We start from the raw sequence: 19,318 nt of genomic DNA, 5'->3' as shown, positions 1-19,318 counted from the left end.
CAGGAAGGCCGGCCGCATCCTGTCGGAGCCTCACCTCTGGCTTTCGGCCGTGACGCTGGGACCCAGGGAAGCCCTGGGATCTCCCCGGGGACCCTCCGACATGAGCCCTGTTCCATATGCCTGAAGAGCGGAGCCAGGAGGGAAGGAAGTGCCCAGACACAGGGAGACAGAGCATTAAAATTCCAGCGGCAATTCCACGGGCGGGAGCTCACGGTTCCTAACTGACCTTAAACTCTTTCTCCTGACAGGTCTTGGAATCCATCACTCCAGCCTCTCCCCGAGCAGCTGACATATCGCAGTAACGCTTCTCCAGAAGTCAGGGTCTGCTGACTCCGGCAGGGACGGGAAGGCAAGCGAGCGCGAGCAGCTGAAATGGCCCCTGTCTCCCCTGACTTCAGGGCCGAGGGCAGGCGGGCCGGGGAGGCCCATGGAAAGGGCTGTCAAGTGTAGCGCGATTCCCAGCCACAGCCCGAGAAGGTAGTTTGCTAACTGTCTGCCTCTGGGTGGAATTCTATTAACCTACTGGGGGAAACTCGTTTCCTCCCCACTGAAAGCTCTGAGTGGCATGTCACATATGTCTTTTATTAATAAAAAAAGAAAAGAGAGAGAGAGAGAAAATAGAGTCATTATTACGGCATAATTGCAGTTCATTTGGTAGGCCAGCTCTTTCAAAGCCCGGGTGCTGGGGGTGCAGTGGGGGGTGATAATAACAGGGACCTTGATATGAACCGCTTGGGAACCACCTGTGTAGGAGGCAGTTCGGGAGTGACTCTCAAAAGTGCAGTGGCTTGCAAGATTCAGAGCTGGTGTGGGCAGGGACACCCCTCTCAGAGCTAACAGACTGCACCGCAACCCTGGCACCTGCTCCGGGAATCAGGTGACCTTATGCAATGCCTTACTCTCCCAGAGTTTCTTTCTTTCTTTCCTTCCTTCCTTTCTTTCTTCCTGTCACTCTCTTTCTCTTTCTTTTTCTTTTCTTTTCTTTCCTTCCTTCCTTTCTCTCTCTCTCCCCCTCCCTCTCTCCTTCCTTTTCTTTCTTCTTTCTTTCTTTCTTTCTTTCTTTTTTTTCTTTCTTTCTTTCTTTTTCTTTTCTTTTCTTTCCTTCCTTCCTTTCTCTCTCTCTCCCCCCCTCCTTCCTTTTCTTTCTTCTTTCTTTCTTTCTTTTTTTCTTTCTTTCTTTTTCTTTTCTTTCCTTCCTTCCTTTCTCTCTCTCTCCCCCTCCCTCTCTCCTTCCTTTTCTTTCTTCTTTCTTTCTTTCTTTCTTTTTCTTTCTTTCTTTCTTTTTCTTTCCCTTCCTTCCTTCTTTCCTTTCTTTTCTTTCTTTCTTCTTAAAGGTAAGGTGTATAGACTTAACTGCCCTATAGTTATGTTTCTTTTCTCTTTCTTTCTTTTTTTTTTTTTTCTTGAGATGAAGTCTCACTCTGTCGCCTAGGCTGGAGTGCAATGGCACGATCTCGGCTCACTGCAACCTCTGCTTCCTGGGTTCAAGCAATTCTCCTGCCTCAGCCTCCCAAGTAGCTGGGATTACAGGTGTGCACCACCACACCCAGCTAATTTTTGTATTTTTAGTAGAGACGGGGTTTCACCATGTTGGCCAGGCTGGTCTTGAACTTCTGACTTCAAGTGATTCGCCCACCTTAGCCCCGCAAAGTGCTGGGATTACAGGCGTGAGCCACCGCGCCCGGCTAGGAAGGCTACTTTTGAAGATGCTAACCTATCTCAGCGCTAGGACTTGGAATAGAATTTTAAAGGAGCGATCTTGTGCTCCTGGGAGTCAGCGGAGTGGTGGCAAATATCAGAGGGAGAATTCCCTCTTTGTATCCACACAAAAGTGGTGTTCTGGAGGCCAAGTTCAGGCCACATTGTCAGCCACCCCTCCCAGCTACAGTTTCTCCTTCCAGTATTCTTTTGAGTCAAATCTTTGGAGCATTTCTGTGTTTCTTTTCATGAAGAAGATATTTTACTTATAATATCTGTAAGAAAATAGAGCCAAGATTAAACATAGAGAACCTCCCTCTTCCAACATGAGGGAGAATTCCCTAGAAAATGGGCTAGGACTCATGGATGGGACCTTCGTGACTTATTCTGTGGATGACAGATCCTATTACTGGTCTGTCTGCCAGCACCGCCAGGGGCAGCCACGCCAGCCAGAGAGTCACACAAGATGGGGTCTGTTTCCTGGCTCAGCAAGGGAGAAATGTACATCCCTCACCTCTGGGCCTCTAACGAATTCTGATTCAAGCTGAACAGGCCTAGGAATCGATAGTTTTAATCATTTCAAAAACTGGCCCCACTCTGGGTAAAATCACAATGTGTAAGAAGCTCAATGGAGCTTAAAGGCCACAACCTCATTATCATTTCATTAGACTCACATTTCAGCAAGATGGAAAGAAATGTTGTCACACACCGCCCCCTCCCACAGCTCCCCTGTCCTCCCCAGCCCTGTGTAGTCATGCTGGAGGACAGCGATGGTTTACAGCAGCCGACAGCCACCACAACCACCAGCCCCCTCCCAGCGTGCGCTCCACCCCAGAGGAAGCTCAGCGCAGTCGCTGGAGACCTTGGCGCAAATCAGCGCCTATGCCTCCCAAGTCAAGTTTGCAGTCCTGGGAAGTTTAGGAAAAACAACCCTGCTGTCAGTGTGGCTTCTCACAGCTGGAGGGGTCAAGTTATCAACACAGTATAAACCCAGGTCAGCAGAACCTTGTCCTACCCAGGGCCCCAGACGCCCTCTGGGAAGCAAAGGGTTTGAAAATGTCTTAAGCTTTTCCAGTTTGTTTATTTTCCAATGTTTAATGATATTGTCCATGCAAGGAACAGAACCCCAGCTCCTGCTAACAATTAAAGAGGTTTTCTAATTTAGGAGAGAATGTGATTTTTTCAAAAAGAGAGAAAACTTGCACAGGAAATAAAGCAAATACTCCACATTGAGAACATGCATGCAGAAAAGCCTAGCGTCGAGAAGACCCTGACTGCCTGGTGAACATATGGAATGAAAACTGTTCAGGGCGGCTGACCCAACGAGGAGGCAACATCGGAGGAGGCTGGCAAACGTCTGCTGGACCTTACTGCACCGCTGCCGCCACCAGACCATTTCATGACTGTGGCTTGTATCTGTGACCCCAGACCTCACCATCCGTAGGTCCAGATGGGCTCCCATCGGTGAAATGACCAGAATTCACTGCGCTTGTTTCTGTCTGCTGTAGGCTTACTCTGACTTGGGGGACGCCTTGGGAGTGCCCCTCATGTGCTTGTGAACAGGACTGTCAGCGACAGTGGATGCTGTGTCTTACCCAAAGGTCCCTCTCCCCACGTGGCTCTGCGCTGATGTCGTGCTGCCCATAGTCACTCCAGGGTCACCTTGTTTGCTGGCCTGCCCTGTGGGAATGCTGCCACCCATACCCAGGGCGTTGCCTTTTGAAGCCCCCAAAACTGCAGTGCCTGAGGCTCCAGAACAGGGCTGTTGGCCTCATGCCCTCAGTGCACAGGAGCCTCCCTGCTTCCTGGGGTGTCCTCTCCACTCTGTCATATGCTGTCATCTGGACACCCAACAGGACTGACCTCCCTGAGTCTCGCAGGGTAGTGAGGTGGGATGGGGGTGAGGTATGTTTCTCTCCACTTCCCTTTCCTTCCATCCACTGCCAGTAGACATCTGTGCCCCACACTTTTCCAAACCCAGCGGACTAGGAAACAGTTGAGGCTAAAATTAGGATCCCTACTCTGTGTCCTCAGACCAGTGGTTCTCAACCTTGGCTGCATATTAGAATCACCTAGGGAACTTTTAAAAACCTCTATTTCCTAGGCCATACCTCAAAGCATGAAATCAGAATCTTTGGGCATCAGTAATTTTTAAGTCTCCCTGGGCAATTCCAACGTGCAGCCAAGGTTGAGAACCACTGCCTTAGAGGAAGGAAAGGAAGGAGGCAAGAAGGGAGGAAGTAGGGGTGGTGGGAGGGAGGACAAGGCCAAAGCTGGAAGCCCTTTCCCTGTGATGGAAGAAAACTGACGTGAGCCAGACCTGGTGCCACACCCCGGGACACACACCGAGAAAACCCAGTGAATCTTCTGCCAAGCCTGCCGGTGACTTGGGGTGCTGTTGTCAGTATCTTTTTTCAGCTGAGTCAACACATTGGGAGAGCCGAAGAAGACAAACATAGGACGACTCGCCACTGATGACTTTCCACTTCATACCTGGTGGCATCCGAGATGCCTGAAGGGAGGAGGCCTTGTCAATGGCGACGGCGGAGACAGACAGAACCCTACACTTGATGGGATGTCGGGAGAGCGTCCAGTCTAGCCCTGTGTAGATTTCTGAACTACCCAAGACTGCTGGCCATCTGCTCCAAGAACAGGTGTGACCAGGAACCGGCCTCTGTTAGCTAGGAACACAGAGTCTCTTCATTCATTCATTAGTTCACTCACCCATTCGCCTAATCACAGCTGAGCATGGCAGAGCCATGAGTAGGGGCCCTCAGATACCACATGCAGCTCAGTGCTTCCCAAGCTTTGTTTTTAGTTGAGGAATGCTGGGTTTAAGTGAAACCGTATGGAGGCATAAACAAATACAAGAGAGCTGCTCCAGCTAAAGCAGGGGAGGGGGCCCTGCGCCCGGCCCACTCGCCTCCCTTCCCCTAAGGAGGCTTCACCAGATTCTCCTGTTTCAAGGAGAAATAGAGTTTGGAAACCTCTCATTTTATAAACGAGGACACTGAGGCACAAAGCAGGGTGGTTGGTGCCTTGCCTAAAGTCATACAGATTTCATGTAACAAATTGTGCTGGCTAGGTATGGGAGAACGCGGAGCCTACAGCACAGATGAATACCTCTATCGCAAAGGCTGAACCAAATGCCCCGTTAAATCAGGAGACCTACCTCTCTCAGCTTTGTTTTCTGAAGAAATCCCTTCCCAGGGTTCTTCCGCAGCATGTGGCACTCAGGGGGAACCACAGCCTTGTCCTCTAGGGCCCGGCAGGTGTAATGTTCAGCAGGCATGCGCTGGTGCACCACACTGCCAGCATCCACTCTGGTGTCCTGGGGGTTTACCTGATTGTTAACTATTTTAAAGATCACACCTGGATCCCATTACCAATGTTTCCAAAGTACGAGTAAGAGCCGGACGCGGTGGCTTAGGCCTGTAATCCCAGCACTCTGGGAGGCCAAGGTGGGCAGATCATTTGAGGTCAGAAGTTCGAGACCAGCCTGGCCAACATCGTGAAACCCCCATCTCTACTAAAAATACAAAAATTAGCTGGATGTGATGGCAGGTGCCTGTAGTCCCAGCTACTCAAGAGGTTGAGGCAGGAGAATCGCTTGAACCTGGGAGGTGGAGGTTGCCGTGAGCCAAGGTAACGCCACTGCACTCCAGCCTGGGCGACAGAGCGAGACTCCTTCTCGAAAAAATAAAAATAAAAGCAAAATGTGACTAAGAATCAGACAGTAACAGAAAATATCAGTAACAAAAGAGTCCACACCTGCCTTTCTCATTGCTATTATTTGATACCAGATCTACCTGAAATCTTTCAGAAAGAGGGAAGAGCGTTCTTTTCCTGGGAGCTTTCTGGGTGCAGACTTCCGTTCACACCTGACAGTGCACAATGGGCACAGGGCGACCAGGCTGACTTTTTTTTTTTTTTTTTTGAGATGGAGTTTCGCTCTTGTGGCCCAGGCTGGAGTGCAATGGTGCGATCTTAGCTCACTGTAACCCCCAACTCCTGAGTTCCAGCGATTCTCCTGCCTCAGCCTCCCAAATAGCTGAGATTACAGGCACCTGCCACCATGCCCAGCTAATTTTTGTATTTTTAGCAGAGACAGGGATTCACCATGTTGGCCAGGCTGGTCTCGAACTCCTGATCTCAGGTGATCCTCCTCGGCCTCCCAAAGTGTTGGGATTACAGGTGTGAACCACTGCACCTGGCCTATGCTGTCTTCTGAGATGGACTGAAGGCCGCGCCAGGCCTCGGGACACAGCTTGAGGGCTTCAAAGCCAGGCAGGCCGAGTTCCATCCCTGCCCCTTCCACTTGCTGACAGTGCTGCATGTGGCAGGGTCACGCGTTTCTCTAATCCACGGTGTACATGTAGTGGGTGCTGTCCCTCCTCAGGAACCACCCTCGGCTGAAGGGAGCCATCTTGCCTGGGCTTCCCCCTCCCAGAAGGCACAAGGACCCCATCACCTCAATGGGGGCACATCTTAAAAGGGCCACCCAAGCTTCAGCACACCAGCCTCGCTGCCATTCAGCCTTTCCTGCGCCAGCCTGCCTTCGTGATTCCCCAGCGGGGCTGCTCCGTGAGTGCTCCCAGTTACTCTGCATGCCGACAGCCCGTGAGTGCTCCCAGTTACCCCGCACACCCAGAGCCTGCGTTTTGAGAACCTGGCCCAAAGCAGTACTCAACCAGGGGCAGATTCCTACCTCTCGGCTACGGTGAGGGTTAAGTGAGCACACTACTCACGTGAAATTTCCTCTCCAACGCAGCGCCTGGACTATAGTAAATGAGCCATACATACTTGTTCATTTCCTCCCTCTCTCCATTCTTTCTTCCCCCAAGTGTGTTTATAGACTTTATTGTGAGTGTTCTCTTTCCTCAGAGAGAGACATCTGGCTCTCTGTTCATTGGCAGAGCTGAACTGATTGACACACTCTAAACCTAGTAAGTGTCTCATCCCTTTCTGACGTACAATTGTTTATGTAGCTGTGCTCACTCCTCATACCAACACACACACACGCACACACACACAGAGACACACACACTCACGCACATGCACACAAGTGGTATTGCCTAATCCTGCAGTCTTTGTAGTTTCACAAACATCCAAAGCTTGACCCCACTGCCACAACACACAGAGAACTGCTTGTGTGGAGACCTGTACGCCAGGGGCTGTGAGACATCCCAGGAGGGAGAGCTCATTTTCCGATGATGGAATCAAGGAGGGCTTCATGAGAGAGGTGACATGGGCTTTGAAGGCTGCATAGAAATCCAGCAGGCAGAGGGGGTGGGAGTGGCTTTCTAAGCCAAGGGAACTGTGGAGTTGGGAAAACACAAAGCATGTCTAGGCAAGTCCTCCAGTCTAGCTGAAGATAAAGCTTCAAGAGGAGGATGAGAGGGAGGAGCCAAGGGTGGGAAGGTAGTTTGTGACTTGACTGGGTGGGGCCTTGAGTGCCAAGCTGAGGCCGGAAGTAATGGGATTCTACTGACAATTTCTGAGAGGTGGAGGGAGAGTTTTCAGAAGGTCAGTCATGGAGAGGATTGAATGAAAAAGATACTGAGGTCAGGCCGGGTGCGGTGCCTCATGCCTGTAATCCCAGCACTTTGGGAGGCCAAGGTGGGTGGATCATATGAGGTGAGGAGCTCGAGACCAGCCTGGCCAACATGAGAAAACCTTGTCTCTACTAAAAATAGAAAAGGTAACTGAGAGTGGTGGCACACACCTGTAGTCCCAGCTATTCGGGAGGCTGAGGTAGGAGAATCGCTTGAAACCGGAAGGCGGAAGTTCTAGTGAGCCGAGATCACGGCACTGCACTCCATCCTGGGAGACAGAGCGAGACTCCATCTCAAAAAAAAAGGAAAGATACTGCGGTCAGAAAAACAATGAGGAGGCCATGGTAACAGACAGGGCTAGCAAGGACCCCCCTCCTGGCGGGGGGATTGGTAGACCAGGAGAACAGGAGGAGTCTCAGGATAGGAATGTGTGCATCCATCCTTTCCAGATCACCACTACCACGAAAACCTTCAGGGGCAGCTGTGCAGATACCCCAGCTCCTCATCTGAGAATGGGTGCCAAGTGAACTCCATCTCCAGAAATTGTTTGGGGAAGTGAAAGAGGAAACTGAACTCAAAATAAGGGTGCCTGACTCACTGTCTCTCAGTGACCACGCGCAGAAAAATCCTCTGAGCCTGCCGCCAGCCACCTCCTCTGTCCACGCCTTACTTCACAGGAATTCAGACACCAAGAGGGAGTCCCACACACGAAACACCTGGAGACGTGAAGAAACAGACTCAGCCCTGCCTCCCTCTTCCCTTGCTGCGAGGCCTTGGGCAATCACTGACATATTTCCGGGCCTCAGTTTTCTCATCTATAAAATGATAATAATAACCATCACTACCCATTTGTGGGACTTTTATGAGATCAAGTAGCCCAATAAACTCGAAAATGCTTAAAGCTCTTTGGAAGAAATGCAAGGTGTAATTGTTGAAGTTGTTATGTAATTGGATATTACCATGGCCACTACCACTATAAACTTGCATATCTCTTTTCTCTGAAGAGGTCAAATGCTGTTGATGGTGTCCTTCTTTCATGAATGATTTCCAAACATCTCCTCTTGTTTACAGGTGGGCCCTACACGAGAAGGTTCCACAGATACTGCCGGCCTAAAGTGGATCTTGAGTCAGATCCTACGAAAGCCAGGAGGGCATGGCTGAGAGCACCTTGGAGAGGCAGAAAAAGGGGAGCTGACTCAACACTGCTCTTTTGGGAAGGTGCGGTGTCCTGGGGAGGGAAAGGCAGGTGACTCAAGGTGGAACTTTCTGGGCACAGAGGAGCTGGGATCTCTCATCCAATTCATGCAAATCCTTGGCTGCACCAACCCAGATCCCACCCCTCCCCATACGAGGCTACCTTCTGGTCTTACTGCCTTGAAATCTAACAGTGCAGCCAGTGTGACTCACCAACCATGTGGCTTGCAAACATCACTAAGCTTGTCTCATTTTCCTCATCTGTAAAATGGTTTAATAATCTCTGAGCTGCCTGCCTTCCAGGGCTGATGTGGGGAGGAAGAACCCATGGGCTGAGGATGTAAGAGTGCTTTGGTGACTATGAGATGTTGTACCAAGGTAAAGTGTTGTTGAGAGAATGTTTTAAGATGATTTCTGGGTCAGGCGCAGTGGCTCACACCTGTAATCCCAGCACTTGGGGAGGCCGAGGCAGGCAGATCACCCGAGGTCGGGGTTCGAGACCAGCCTGGCCAACATGGTGAAACCCTGTCTCTACTAAAATTACAAAAAATTAGCTGGGCGTGGTGGCGGGTGCCTGTAATCCCAGCTACTCGGGAAGCTGAAGCAGGAGAATTCCTTGAACCTGAGAGGCGGAGGTTGCAGTGAGCCGAGATCGTGTCATTGCAATCCAGCCTGGGCAACAGAGCGAGACTCCGTCTCAAAAAAAAAAAAAAAAAAAAAAGATGATTTCTGGCCTGGGGGTGGTGGTGGTGGTGGTGACTGGAGGATGCTCTGGAGTGGTTAGGGGAGATGCTGGGGGAATCCCAGGAAGCCAGACCCAAAGTTCCAAAGTAGGGAGAATTCTCTTGAACATGGGTTTAGAGTATCTCTTAGTGTCCTGGTACAAAGTTCCTTCTTCCCACAAAAAGCAAATCACAAGACCAGGACAATGTGTGGGGATCACGATCTTCCAGCAGCCCACAGCTTGGCTGTTACACTCTTCCTGAATGCCTCTGGACTTTCTAGACAGAGGCACGGAGCTGGTCTGGGACAGTCCCTCCAACCAGACTGCGATCACACTCCCAAACTCAAGCCCACCAGGCTGACTGATATTGACTTCTACCAGTTGAAGGCCATCCTTAGCCACACTTTCCCTCCTTGGTGTAGTGGCCATAGACTCCAGAATTAGACTGTCTGGGTTCAAACCCCAGGTTTACCATTAGCCAGCCATGTGTGCCCTTGGGCAGGTTATTAACCCTTCTGGGCCTTCACTTCCCCATCTGTATTTGTGGCTAACAGTAGGGCCCATCTCATAGTCTTGTTTTAAGAGTCAAATGTATTAACAAAGTGCTTAGCATAGTGCTTGCCACCAAATAAGCACTATTTCTGTACTGGCTCCTTCTGCCAAGATTGGACTGAAGGTCTGTTTTTTGTTTTTGCTTGAGACGGAGTCTCACTTAGTCGCCAGGCTGGAATGCAGTGGCGCGACCTCGACTCACTGCAACCTCCGCCTCCTGGGTTTAAGCGATTCCTCTGCCTCAGCCTCTCGAGTAGCTGGGACTACAGGCACACACCACCACGCCTGGCTACTTTTTTTGTATTTTAGTAGAGACAGGGTTTCACCATGTTGTCCAGGATGGTCTTGATCTCCTGACCTCGTGATCCACCTGCCTTGGCCTCCCAAAGTGCTGGGATTACAGGCATGAGCCACCACATCTGTCCTTAAGGTCTATTTTTGAGAGGCCTCTGTGACCGCTTTCTGCTCTATTGCCTTCCTCCACAGTTGCCTTTGTCCCTTGTCATGTTGGTGCTTCCTGGTCACACAGAAGCAGAGAGCCAGCATTCATCCTTCTTGGGAACTCTCGGTCCTCTCCACTTGCCTGGGTTTGAGATCCTCCTCTACAAAGTCATGTCCCTCTCGTCATTCAAAACTCTGCTCAGTACCCATGTCCTTCATGAAACATGGTAGTGGTGGCCACAGTGGGAGAAGCATAAACTCTGGGATCAGACAGACCTGGGTTTGAATCCAAGCCTAACCTGTCCCACCAGCTGGGTGACCTTGGGCAATTACTTTACGTCTCTTAGTCTCAATTTCCTTACGTGTAACATGAGGTAAGTATCTCTTCCTCATGGGTGAAGATGACGATGATGCCTGGGACAGTGATGGCACATAGTAGGTGCTCAACAAATGTTACTCTTCCCTCCTCTCAACCTTGCTCTGACAGCAGTTTCTTCTCTCTCCTCCAGCCCTTAACAGCATTTTACAGCCTCAGTAAGAGGCGGAAACATACATACACACCGTGTGTATGTTCTTAGGTATTTATCATGTGTTGGCTCTTCTTTTATTCACTCAACATTTATTAGGCATTTGCTATTTGTCTGATGCTCCGCTAGGCCCTGGGGAAGACCAAGACTGAATCCTTTCCCCGAGGAGCTCACAGAAAATTGACAGGATCATCCTAAGGTCAGGAGTTTGAGACCGTGGCGAAATCCTGTCTCTACCAAAAAAATATGAAAGTTAGCCCGGTGTAATGGCAGGCACCTATAGTCCCAGCTACTTGGAAGGTTGAGGCAGGGAGAATTGCTTGAACCCGGGAGGTGGAGCTTGACGTGAGCCAAGATCATACCACTGCACTTCAGCCTGGGTGACAGAGAGAGACTCCGTCTCAAAAAAAAAAAAAAAAATTAGAGAGGATCAAATATATGTATGTTTAGATAATCTCAGAGTCTGTGTTCAGTGTTCTGGGGGGCGGCGTGTCTGCAAGGCACTTTCGATCACAGCATATGGTGCAACTAACAAGGCTCCTTTCAGCAGTCAAAGGCCTTCAGTTCAACTCAGCCAGTGCTGACTGGACCCCTGCTGTGTGCCAGGCACTATATTAGGTACCGGGGGTTCAGGATGAAGAAGACAGTGCTTCCACCCTCAAGGAGTGCAGGATCCAGTAGGAAAGGCAGACAGAGGATATAAGGGTCACACCGTGTGGACAGTGCCTCTATGCCCAGGTGTGGTCATGCAAGAGGGAGACAGCTGAGTGTGAGGGGTAAGGATGACTTCCTGGATGAGATGGCATCTAAAACTTGGAGGACAAGTAGGAATTGGCTAACAAAGGAGGGACAGAAGGTCTTTCCAGGTGGAGGGAAGTAGTCTGGGAGGAGCCAGGCCGGGCCTGGGGCTCAGGGGATTAAAGGTAGTTCTGTAAGGTTGGACGCATGCACAGGAAGCTTGGAGCCTCCAGCAAGATCCTCTTTTCTTCTCTTTCGGCCCCCAACACACTTTCCCTGGTCACATCCCTCAGCCCCAGCTCCAGAAGACCCCTTTTCCGGAGGCTTCAGCCTGTCTGATGCTAAAATCTATCCTACCTTGGGGGCTATGCAGCCCAGGCTCTCCCGGAGGGACAGACAAGCTGTGGAAGGAAAATGGGCTGGGGAGCTGGGAGTGGGCAAGAAAGAGGAGAAGTCCCCACCCCTCCATGCAGGGACACTGACCAGCATCCAGGGTGATCCCCGTACTGGGTCACTGCATACTCGTGGCGACAGCTGCTGGGTGTCAGGAGAGATCCTGCTTCCTTGGCTGAGGCCTCCCCACCCCAGCGCCTGCTCACCTGTTCTGTGCTAAGCCTCCACACGTCCCCTCCTCCTGCCAAATCAGTTTCCGCTAATTAGGTCAAGGTGAAGGTCATCTTCCCTCCCTGAGTTTGACCTTGCAGCCAGCAGCCCATGAGAGTTCTAGCACACTCCACATTTGCCAGGGGACGTGTGTGCAGTTACCACACTCACGTGCACACATGCGCACACCCCCTCCCACATGCCAGCTCACAGTACCCACGCTCACACACAGACACTCACACCACTTACCCACGCATCTGCTTAGAGACACACTTGCACGCATGCCAGAGGGCCCAGCTTGCCTCTGCTCTATAAGCTCCCTTGGGAGAGAAGCAGACCTCCAGAAGGTTCTGGGCCTCCAGCCCAGGGATGTCAAGCCCCACGCCAGAGAACCCTCCTATCTCTTGCTGGGAGGGTACCAAAGGGTTAAAAGAGAACATTTCCAGGGAGTTTGCCTCTTAATCAACACAGTTAATTCTTTTCCTTTTACAAATATAAATTCTTGGCAGTCAGTAACCAAGAAAGAAAGGAGAAAGAAAAAAAACTTAACCCAACATTAGTCAAATCTTTGCCTCTTCCTATTTTTTTTCATGTTAAGACCCAGAGGAATTTAAAGCAATGAGACAAATCCCAGCCCAGATGGAATGTTTTTGCTAATATACGTCTGCAAGTTATTTAAATGTATGTTTAAGTGTGTGTGTGAGAGAGAGAGCGAGAGAGAGAATATGAGAGCAAGCAAGCAAGGTTGAGCGGTGTGTGTGCCTCTGTGTGTGTGTGTGTGTGTGTGTGCGCACATGTGTGTGGCTAGAGCACGCAGAAGAGCAGAGGGGCCACCAGAATCCCTGCCTGAGCCCCAGCTACCCTCTGGCCCTGGCTCTCTGGTCTGGACCTGGATCAGTACAAGGCCATTGCCCAGAAGGCTGTCCTTGTCCCTCAACGTGGGGTCTCCTGGGACAATAGCCCCTGTTCCTGCCCCTCAGCCCCAAGGTGGCCTCAGTGACACATTCTGCTAAGGAAAACCCACCCATCATAGGCATGTCTTGCCCTCGTTTCCTGCTTAGCCAGAAGGTTTGGGGCTGGAGTTTCCAGGCCTGGAGGGGAAGGATAGTTGAGAGGACCAGGCCCCACAGCACAGAGCTGCTCCCCACATCCCCCTCCAAGAGTGGACCTGCCTGGACTTGAAATCTGGGCTTAGACTGTGTTCCTGGCCTCTCTCTATCTCCTCTCAGACCTCTCTCAAGATCTTCAGCCCCCTGTGGTATTCCCTCTCACCCCGACAGAATCCCCCACGGATGACAGGGTCAACCCTTACCCACAGACTGCATCTCAGCAGGGCTCCCCACCCCCTGCCCTTAGAAGCACCCTCAGTTGGGTTCAGGGTGCAGGGGCCTTGCAGACACCCCCCTGAGCTACCCACCTGCCCCTAGCTCCCTCTCGTCTGCTCCCTTCTGAGTTGACTTTAATTCTTTTAATCTTTCCTCTGAAATCGCTCCTCTGGCCTCGCCATCAGCTGTGTGGGTTCCAACTTCCTGATTTCCATAGGGAGATTAAACAGCTTTCTCCATCCAAGGCAGTTTGGATGTCTGGGCCACCCCCTGGGCTGGCTAGACCCCTCTCTGCCGAGGGGGCTGCTCTCACTCTTTTGAGCCCCGGCCCACCCTGAGTCCCGAGCCTTCCACATGGAACTTCCCATGCCCCCTCCCTGCCCTGCCCCCCCAAGAGATTCCAGCCCTCCCGTGTCTTCCCTTTCACAGAGGCCTCTCAGCATCTCGAGCCAGGCCCAGAGCCTGGAGTGCACGACTTCCTCCATCAGCAGCTCTTGGGAAGCAGGCAGGCGGGGAACAGGGTCTGGGATCCTCTCTGTGGATCCCCTGCCTGGTTGCTCTCCCCGTGCCCCAGCCTCTCCTCAGGCTTCTGTGCTCCTTCCACCACTCGTGCCCTCCGAGGTCCTTTTCTGAGCGTGTGGCCATCCACTGTCTGTGCTGGCTGCTAAGGGGACAGGTCTCACCAGCTCTCAGTGTCACCTGCTCTGCTCATCTGTGAGTGCCAGCTCAGGACCTGGTGCTCAGCTGAGCCTGGCAGGAGACAGAGCAAAGTGGAGTCAGGTTCAGGGACTAAGTGGGAAGGGGGTTTGGGGAGGGGCACAGAGAGGGTGTCCAAGGGAAACTAGAAAAGAGGCTTTTTTTTTTTTTGAGACGGAGTTTCGCTCTTCTCACCCAGGGTGGAGTGCAGTAGTGCAGTTTTGGCTCACTGCAGTTTTGCCTCCCACGTTCAAGCAATTCTCATGCCTCAGCCTCCCGAGTTGGTGGGATTACAGGTGCATGCCACCACACCTGGCTAATTTTTGTATTTTTAGTAGAGACGGGGTTTCACCATGTTGGCCATGCTGGTCTCGAACTCCTGACCTCAGGTGATCTGCCTGCCTTGGCCTCTCAAAGTGCTGGGATTACAGGCATGAGCCACCACACCCAGCCTAGAAATGAGTTTTGGATGGCATGTCGTTTGAGCTTGCCCTGAAATGTAGCTAGGGGATGGAGGAAGCTGAGTTCTGACTTCAACACAAGAGGAACAGTTGCTTAGAAAGGAATCTCTGAGGCAGAAAAGGGGAAAGAAGACCTTCTGTAGAAAGTGTCCTGGAATGCCACCTTGTCAGGGCTATGATTTGCCTCTGAAATGAGTGGGGTCCTGGGTCTCCACACATGGACACCAGCTTCCCAAGGCCTAAATATGCCAGATGGACTCTTGGGTCTGTCCTAGACTGAGGGCTTCTGGGAGTCCATGAACCTCCTGACATTGTGTGCAAAGTATTGTGGATCTGGGCAGCATTACAGGGCTTTGATCATGTTCTCAAACGGTCTGTCACCTCAAGAAGCTAAAAACCACTGTGCTGGAGGTTAACACAAAGGTGACCCTTGAGGCTGGCCAGAGTGACCCAAAGGTCATGCCACAAGTGGGCCAGAGTGGCACCAGATGACTTCTGGCTGAAACAAGTAGACCGGGTCAAGCTCAGGCAGTCACATGAGACACATCTCATTTCTAGATGTGGGGAGAGATTCTGGAGATGACCTTGGCTCCTGGAGATGGCATCTTAAAGCAGATCTCTGCCAGGTGAGATCCCGTGGCCCATGGGACACATCTTCACTGGGCCTGAGCTGTCTGTCGGCTTCATCTACTGGGACACTGGCAGGTATTGACAAGTGAGACAGCAAAGGTGACCCACGGTGGGCCCCGGGTCTTCTGGTGTCGGTGAAAAGTGCACAGAAGGGTCTGGGCCTATGACTTTCACAATATGTATGAAGGTCATCTGTCTCCGAGGGAAAACAGCAGCCCGTCTCCAAGGAGCTATGAGTGTGCCCAGCGCCGATGTGGGCAGCTCAGGGGATCAGAAACAGGGTGGGGAGGTCATTAACGCCAAGGGGGCCATGCCAAGGAAGCAGAGCTACGTAGTGAAAGGCCCTCAGCCCACCTCCACACTAGCCTCTCTGCGCCGCAGTTCCCTCCTGGCGGAGGATGGAGTTGGTCTGCAGGGTTTCTGAGGGCCCCTTCAGCGCCACCATCCTAGGTTTTAAGAAGTGTCCCTCCTGGCCGAGCGTGGTGGATCATGCCTGTAATCCCAGTGCTTTGGGAAGCCGAGGCAGGTGGATCACCTGGGGTCAGGTGTTTGAGACCAGCCTGGCCAACATGGTGAAACTCCATCTCTACTAAATATACAAAAAATTAGCCAGGCGTGGTGGTGCATGCCTGTAATCCCAGCTACTCAGGAGGCTGAGGCAGGAGAATGGTGTGAACCCGAGAGGCGGAGGTTGCAGTAAGCCGAGATTGTGCCACTGTACTCCAGCCTGGGTGACAAGAGCTAGACTCCATCTCAAAAAAAAAAAAAAAAAAAAAAAAAAGAAATGTGTCCCTCCCACTCCCTGGGCTCCTGTTTGGGGGGTGGGGAAAGTAGAGATTATCCAAAAGCCACAGGAGTTTCCCAGCCCTCTCCCCACTGCACTTCAGGACCACCCACCCAGGGCCTGCCCTGGGCTCCCTCCTCCCAGAAAGTCAATTTCCCTACAAAGGAGGCTGGGGAGCGAGCAGGGCTTTCTGCTTTCTCTTTTGGTTTGCTGGTTTGCTTGCTCTCCTGCTCACATTGTGCATATGCAGGGGACTAGCTGGTTCTCTCTAAGAGGAAGAGTGGTGACCCTGGCTCAGACAGGTGTGAAAGGAGCATCCTAGCACCGAGGGGCATTGGCTGCTGAGCCAGACAGGGGGCAGGGGATGCACTCTCCTCTGGGCCTGCAGAGGCAAAGCCCAGTCTTTGCTGTTCTAGGACAGACACACTGCAGTCCTAGATAACCCCCTAAGCTCTCTTTCTAGAGCCTGATGGCTGCAGAATGTTTTCTCCTGGCCAATGCGTGCCTGTGTAGTTTATATACATGTGCGTATGCCTGTAGATATGTGTGTGTATAAATATAGATAGACGGATATAAATCAAGGGTTTAGGAGGTAGGCGGTGGCGCTGACGGCAGCCAAGCCACTGCTAGTTCTTCCAAGAGGGCAGCTCGGGTGTCTCCCTGCACTCTTCTCCCGTCACTTCCGCCTGTGGCTCCTGGTCCCCACTCCCAAGCGTCAAGCTGTCATCATCACCAACTCCTCCCTCACTTCCCCCCACAGGCAGGCTGTTGCTATATCCTCACTCATTCCTCCGCAGCAACTCTGAAATCTGTTTCTTTCTGGGTCTCACCCCCTCCCTCAGCAGCCCCCTCATCGTGTCCCCATCTCTCTTTTTGCATCTCCTTGCCTCCTGGCCTCTGTTTCCTTGGCTTTTCGCTCTCTCTGACTCTGAGCTTGTCCATCGCCCTGACCCGCTCCTCTGTGCATATTCTATGGACACACCGAACTCCCAGCCCCCTCTGGATCCTGTCCTCCTTCCCTTCACTCTGCCTCTCTTTCTAAGTGTGTGTTTCTCTCTCTCTCTATTCATCTCTGTGTCTCTCTCATCAAGTAACACAGCCAGGCACTTTTGTTGGGGAGGGTGCATTTCTAACCTCCTTTTTTCTAGCCTCACTGTCAAGTGCACGTTTGCCCTGGCCTGGGCTCCGAGCAGGGGCAGCGCAGGGAGAACGGCCCCGTGGCTCCACCTCACCAGCTGTGAGAACCTGTGGGCCTGGGGAAGAGCAGCTGGGCCAGGAACCAGTGATGCAGCCCTCTCTAGGATGGAAACAAGACACAGGCCTGGCTCATTTGCATGTCAGGTCTCTTTTACATAAATCTGCATGTCAAGCTGGAGGCCCTGGAGCCAGGTAATGCAAAGGGATGCAAAATAAATTAATCAGTGTGCCCTGCTGCAGGAGTAAGCCAGCCCTTTCTTCCAACTGACAGAGCAAAGCCAGATGAGCTAGTGTCCTTATAAGGCTGGCGGTGGAGGGTGGGGCGGGGTAGGGTGCTGGCCTTTAGCTGCTCCACCTACCAGCCCCACTCCAGAGTGGCTCTAAGAGAGAGGATGGGCCCGGGTGGCTGACCAGGGCCACGAAGCCTGCCAGCCTGAAAAGGGGGGATTAAGGCTCACCTCTTCCCATGGGGAAAGTGAGGTGCAGGAAGTGGGGGGGGGAACTTTTCCAAGGTTACCCAGATGCCTATGTCTGTGCCAGATCAGAAGCGTACGCTTTGGCTCTCAGCAAAGTAACCTTCCTGCTTCTTACTGCTGGCTAGAAGCAGGTGAATTTCACCACTTCATTTGAGCGTCTCCAGTGACCTTGGGGGGATCAGAGATGAGACTCTTCCCTTCTCCAGCCCAGCCTTCAGGGAGCACTGCCCTGACTCTAACCACTTTGGGATGCCCTCCAGCTCTTCCTGGCCCACACACAGGGCCCTGCTTCCCCTTTAGAAAAAGACAAAGTGTGAAGGAGCTACTAGTAGGTTTTCCAGCCTCTGGAAAGTGTGACTTTTGGGCTACTCCTAGATTGGGAAATGGCTCACGAAGGTCCAAGGCTTCCTCCACATGAGAGGAGGATGGGGCAGGTCACGAGCTCCAGAGCCTGCCCCTGACCCAGCTCTATTCCTCCCGTGTCAGGCAGGGATGAGCCAGCTCTGGGAGCCCAAACACTCCCAAAGGCCTCACGCTTCTCCAGACGCAACCTGCAGCTTGTTTTGAGGAGATCCGCAGCACATGGCACGTGTTCTGTGACTGCTCTCATGCCCCTCTGCTGCAGGAAACTGACCAACAGAACCTCCTCCTGCCACTGGAGAGTGTAGGCTGACTGTGTGTGCCAAAGGCCATCTCAGGAGGCAGGGCAGCCCGTGGTCACAGCCAGGGGCTTTGGAATGAGCCACACCTGTCCTGGTGCTACCACTCGCCAGCGGTGTGACCCAGGACAAGATGCCTGGCCTCTCTGAGCCTAGTTTTCTCACCTGTAAAATAAGAGTTTCTACCTCATAGGGTTTTTTTTTGTTTTTTTGTTTTTTTGAGACAGAGTCTTGCTCTGTTGCCCAGGCTGGAGTGCAATGGTGTGATCTCAGCTTACTGCAACCTCCGCCTCCTGGGTTTAAGCGATTCTCCCACCTCAGTCTCCTGAGTAGCTGGGATTACAGGCTCTCGCCACTGTACCTGGCTAATTTTTTATTTTAGTTTTAGTAGAGACAGGGTTTCACCATGTTAGCCAGGCTGGTCTTGAGCTCCTGACCTCAGGTGATCCACCTGCCTCGGCCTCCCGGAGTGCTGGGATCACAGGTGTGAGCCACTGCGCCCAGCCTCCTCATAGAGTTCTTATGGGGCTTAAACAAGACAAAGCATGTACCATATCCCACACTGTGCCTGGCACCGCGTAAGTGTCTATTAATGGTAGCCATTGTCATTGCCCCTGCAAGTGTAGGTATCACAACCAGCCCAGCCTAGGTCAGAGGAAGGGAGTGGGAAGCAGAACTAAGCCTGCTTGGAGTCTCTCTCTCCCACCCCACCTTCTCCCACCACCTTCTTCTCCCACCACCTTCTTCTCCCACCACCTTCCTTCTCCCCCCCTCCCCCACCTTCTCCCCACCCCCTTCCCCACCTTCTTCTCCCACCACCTTCTTCTCCCACCACCTTCTCCTTCTCCCACCCCCCTCCCCATCTAGTCTCCACACTTGCACCAGAGGAAACATTCTAAAACACAAACATGATCATGCCACTTCCTAGCCTTTACTCCTTTCTGGCTCCCTATTGTGTTCAGGATAAAGCCCAAGCTGCTTGACACAGCCTTAGAAGGCATTTTGGGATCTGGCTTCTGCTTATCTCTCGAGCCTCATCTCTTATCTTCTTGCAGCCC

The 19,318-nt window shown here is 52.0% G+C and overlaps 1 long non-coding RNA gene across 1 annotated transcript; it reads left to right on the top strand.

Moving 5' to 3' along the window:
• Window positions 1-688: 688 nt before the first annotated feature.
• LOC101177836 lies at window positions 689-17,360 on the top strand. The gene is made up of 3 exons (XR_004032410.1): window positions 689-877; window positions 8,325-8,471; window positions 15,073-17,360. It is a non-coding gene; the product is annotated as an uncharacterized LOC101177836 (long non-coding RNA).
• The last annotated feature ends 1,958 nt before the right edge of the window (window positions 17,361-19,318 follow it).

This window comes from Nomascus leucogenys, chromosome 11, assembly GCF_006542625.1.
Source record: "Nomascus leucogenys isolate Asia chromosome 11, Asia_NLE_v1, whole genome shotgun sequence".
Taxonomy (NCBI): domain Eukaryota; kingdom Metazoa; phylum Chordata; class Mammalia; order Primates; family Hylobatidae; genus Nomascus; species Nomascus leucogenys.
Note: the sequence above shows the minus strand (reverse complement) of the source record. Positions and strands in the feature narration are given on the sequence as shown.